This window comes from Arachis hypogaea, chromosome 19, assembly GCF_003086295.3.
Source record: "Arachis hypogaea cultivar Tifrunner chromosome 19, arahy.Tifrunner.gnm2.J5K5, whole genome shotgun sequence".
Lineage (NCBI taxonomy): Eukaryota > Viridiplantae > Streptophyta > Magnoliopsida > Fabales > Fabaceae > Arachis > Arachis hypogaea.
This window is the reverse complement of record NC_092054.1, coordinates 52,504,235-52,509,344: the sequence shown is the minus strand read 5'-3', so window position 1 is coordinate 52,509,344 and position 5,110 is coordinate 52,504,235. Positions and strand designations below refer to the sequence as shown.

The 5,110-nt window shown below is 36.1% G+C and overlaps 1 non-coding gene across 1 annotated transcript; it reads right to left on the bottom strand.

The window, feature by feature from the left end:
* Positions 1-4,187: 4,187 nt before the first annotated feature.
* LOC112782088 (small nucleolar RNA R71) lies at positions 4,188-4,295 on the bottom strand. The gene has a single exon (XR_003192828.1). It is a non-coding gene; the product is annotated as a small nucleolar RNA R71 (small nucleolar RNA).
* Between the last annotated feature and the right edge of the window lie 815 nt (positions 4,296-5,110).

Below are 5,110 nucleotides of genomic sequence, written 5' to 3'. Positions count from 1 at the left end.
AACGACATCGGTCCCCCAACCCCAGGAGAAGGGAAACTCACTCCCAACTGGGAAGGACCATACAGAATCAAGGCGGTAATCGGAAAGGGAGCATATAAACTCGAACGACTTAACGGCAATGAAGTCCCAAGAACATGGAACGCCGCCAACTTACGGCGATACTACACTTAGGCCGACCTAACTAGGTCACCCCTTCTCTCTTTATTGCTTGATGAGCGGATAATTTATACGCTTTTTGGCATTGTTTTTAGTATGTTTTTAGTAGAATCTAGTTACTTTTAGGGATGTTTTCATTAGTTCTTATGTTAACTTCATATTTCAGGACTTCACTATGAGTTTTTGTATTTTTCTATGATTTCAGGTATTTTCTGGCTGAAATTGAGGGACTTGAGCAAAAATCAGATTCAGAGGTTGAAGAAGGACTGCTGATGCTGTTGGATTCTGACCTCCCTGCACTCAAAGTAGATTTTCTGGAGCTACAGAATTCAAAATGGCGCGCTTCCAATTGCGTTGGAAAGTAGACATCCAGGGCTTTCCAGCAATATATAATAGTCCATACTTTAGCCGAGTTTAGACGATGTAAAAGGGCGTTGAACGCCAGTTCTACGCTGCTGTCTGGAGTTAAATGCCAGAAACACGTCACAAACCAGAGTTGAACGCCAGAAATACGTTACAACATGGCGTTCAACTCCAGAAAGAGCCTCTGCACGTGTAACATTCAAGCTCAGCCCAAGCACACACCAAGTGGGCCCCGGAAGTGGATTTATGCATCAATTACTTACTTCTGTAAACCCTAGTAGCTAGTTTATTATAAATAGGACTTTTTACTATTGTATTAGACATCCTAGGACGTTTTGTTCTTAGATCATGGGGGGCTGGCCATTCGGCCATGCCTGAACCTTTCACTTATGTATTTTTCAACGGTAGAGTTTCTGCACTCCATAGATTAAGGTGTGGAGCTCTGCTGTTCCTCATGAATTAATGCAAAGTACTACTGTTTTCTATTCAATTCAACTTATTCCGCTTCTAAGATATTTATTCGCACTTCAACATGAATGTGATGAACGTGACAATCATCATCATTCCCTATGAATGCGTGCCTGACAACCACTTCCGTTCTACCTTAGATTGAATGAGTATCTCTTAGATCTCTTAATCAGAATCTTCGTGGTGTAAGCTAGATTGATGGCGGCATTCATGAGAATCCGGAAAGTCTAAACCTTGTCTGTGGTATTCCGAGTAGGATTCAGGGATTGAATGACTGTGACGAGCTTCAAACTCGCGAGTGCTGGGCGTAGTGACAGACGCAAAAGGAGGGTGAATCCTATTCCAGTATGATCGAGAACCTCAGATGATTAGCCGTGCTGTGACAGAGCATTTGGACCATTTTTACAAGAGGATGGGATGTAGCCATTGACAACGGTGATGCCCTTACATAAAGCCAGCCATGGAAAGGAGTAAGATTGATTGGATGAAGACAGCAGGAAAGCAGAAGTTCAGAGGAACGAACGCATCTCCATACACTTATCTGAAATTCTCACCAATGATATACATAAGTATTTCTATCTTTATTTTCTGTCTATTTATTATTAATATTCGAAAACTCCATAACTATTTGATATCCGCCTGACTGAGATTTACACGGTGACCATAGCTTGCTTCAAGCCGACAATCTCCGTGGGATCGACCCTTACTCACGTAAGGTTTATTACTTGGACGACTCAGTGCACTTGCTGGTTAGTTGTATCGAAGTTGTGAATGAAAAACGATTTATTAAGACGTGCGTACCGAGTTTCTGGCGTCGTTGCCTGAGATCACAATTTCGTGCACCAAGTTTTTGGCGCCGTTGCCGGGGATTGTTCGAGTTTGGACAACTGACGGTTCATCTTGTTGCTCAGATTAGGTAATTTTCTTTTTGTTTTATTTTCAAAAATTTTTCAAATATCTTTCAAAAATATATTTTTCTTCAGAATTTTTAAGAATGAATTCTAGTGTTTCATGAAGCATGTTGAAGCCTGGCTGGCTGTAAAGCCATGTCTAATTCTTCTGGGTAGGGAATGTCAGGCGTGTCATGTCTGAGTTACATACTAAAGCTTGGCTGGCTATTAAGCCATGCCTGACCCTTTGATTGGAGCTTTAGACTAAAGAGCATAAGATTCCTGGAATTCATATTAAAAATTTTGGAATCCTTATTTTTCTTTTTCAAAATGATTTTCGAAAAAATTAAAAGAAAATACAAAAAAATCATAAAATCAAAAAAATCAAAAATATTTTGTGTTTCTTATTTGAGTCTTGAGTCAAATTTCAAGTTTGGTGTCAATTGCATCTTTTCTAAAAATTCTTTGCATTTTTCGAAAAATTAATACATTCATAGTGTTCTTCATGATCTTCAAGTTGTTCTTGGTAAGTCTTCTTGTTTGATCTTGATGTTTTCATGTTTTGTGTCTTTTCTTGTTTTTCATATGCATTCTTGCATTCATAGTATCTATACATGTACAATTTTTAAGTTTGGTGTCTTGCATGTTTTCTTTGCATTAAAAATTTTTCAAAAATAAGTTCTTGATGTTCATCTTGACATTCATAGTGTTCTTGATGTTCATCTTGACATTCATAGCATTCTTGCATGCATTCATTGTTTTGATCCAAAATTTTCATGCATTGAGTCTTTTTCATGTTTTTCCCTCTCATCATTAAAAATTCAAAAATCAAAAAAATATCTTTCCTTTTTTTTTCTCTCTTAAATTTTCGAAAATTAGATTTGACTCTTTCAAAAATTTTTAAAATCTAGTTGTTTCTTATGAGTCAAATCAAATTTTCAATTTAAAAATCTTATCTTTTTCAAAATCTTTTTCAAAAATCAAATCTTTTTCATTTTTCTTAGTTATTTTCGAAAATTTTAAAAATATTTTTCAAAAATCTTTTTCTTATCTTTATCTCCTAATTTTTGAAAATAACATCATCAATTAATGTTTTGATTCAAAAATTTCAAGTTTGTTACTTGCTTGTTAAGAAAGATTCAAACTTTGAGTTCTAGAATCATATCTTGTGATTTCTTGTGAATCAAGTCATTAATTGTAATTTTAAAAATCAAATCTTTTTCAAAACTAATTTCAATCATATCTTTTCAAAAATATCTCTTTATCTTATCTTTTTCAAAATTTGATTTTAAAATATCCTTTTTAACTTCTTATCCTCTTATCTCTTCAAAATTGATTTTCAAATTTGTTTCAACTAACTAACTAACTTTTTGTTTGTTTCTTATCTTTTTCAAAACTACCTAACTAACTCCCTCTCTCTCTCATTTTCAAAAATATCTTCCCTCTTTTTCAAAATTTCTTTTTAATTAACTAATTATTTTAACTTTTGATTTTAAAATTTCAAAAAAATTACTAACCTTTTTCAAAAACTATTTTCGAAAACCACTAACTCTTTTTCAAAAATTATTTTCGAGAATTCACTTCCCCCTCTCATCTTCTTCTATTTGTTTATTTATTTACTAACATCTCTTCCTCACTCACCAAAAATCCGAACCCCCTCTCTCTCTCTGAGTTCAGATTTTCTCTTCTTCTTTTCTTCTATTCACACAGGGACCTCTATACTGTGGTAAAAAGGATCCCTATTATTATTATTATTTTTCTGTCCCTCTTTTTCATATGAGAAGGAGCAAAGACAAGAATATTCTTGTTGAAGCAGATCCAGAACCTGAAAGGACTCTGAAAAGGAAACTAAGAGAAGCTAAAATACAACAGTCCAGAGACAATCTTTCAGAAATTTTCGAACAAGAAGAGGAGATGGCAGCCGAAAATAATAATAATGCAAGGAGAATGCTTGGTGACTTTACTGCACCTAATTCCAATTTACATGGAAGAAGCATCTCCATTCCTGCCATTGGAGCAAACAATTTTGAGCTGAAACCTCAATTAGTTTCTCTGATGCAGCAGAACTGCAAGTTTCATGGACTTTCATCTGAAGATCCCTTTCAGTTCTTAACTGAATTCTTGCAGATCTGTGATACTGTTAAGACTAATGGAGTAGATCCTGAAGTCTACAGGCTCATGCTTTTCCCTTTTGCTGTAAGAGATAGAGCTAGAGTATGGTTAGACTCTCAACCTAAGGATAGCCTGAACTCTTGGGATAAGCTAGTCAAAGCTTTCTTAGCCAAGTTCTTTCCTCCTCAAAAGCTGAGTAAGCTTAGAGTGGATGTTCAAACCTTCAGACAGAAAGAAGGTGAATCCCTCTATGAAGCTTGGGAGAGATACAAAGAACTAACCAAAAAGTGTCCTTCTGACATGCTTTCAGAATGGAGCATCCTGGATATATTCTATGATGGTCTGTCTGAATTAGCTAAGATGTCATTGGATACTTCTGCAGGTGGATCCATTCACCTAAAGAAAACACCTGCAGAAGCTCAAGAACTCATTGACATGGTTGCTAATAACCAGTCCATGTACACTTCTGAAAGGAATCCTATGAATAATGGGACGCCTATGAAGAAGGGAGTTCTTGAAATTGATACTCTGAATGCCATACTGGCTCAGAATAAAATATTGACTCAGCAAGTCAATATGATTTCTCAGAGTCTGAATGGAATGCAAGCTGCATCCAACAGTACTCAAGAGGCATCTTCTGAAGAAGAAGCTTATGATCCTGAAAACCCTGCAATAGCAGAGGTAAATTATATGGGTGAACCTTATGGAAACACATATAATCCATCATGGAGAAATCACCCAAATCTCTCATGGAAGGATCAACAAAAGCCTCAACAAGGCTTTAATAATGGTGGAAGAAATAGGTTTAACAATAGTAAACCTTTTCCATCATCCACTCAGCAACAGACATGGAACTCTGAACAAAATACCTCTAATTTAGCAAACTTAGTCTCTGATCTGTCCAAGGCCACTGTAAGTTTCATGAATGAAACAAGGTCTTCCATTAGAAATTTGGAAGCACAAGTGGGCCAGCTGAGTAAAAGGATCATTGAAATCCCTCCTAGTACTCTCCCAAGCAATACAGAAGAGAATCCAAAAGGAGAGTGCAAGGCCATTGAATTAATTACCATGGCCAAACCTATAAGGGAGGGAGAGAACGTGAATCCCAAGGAGGAAGACCT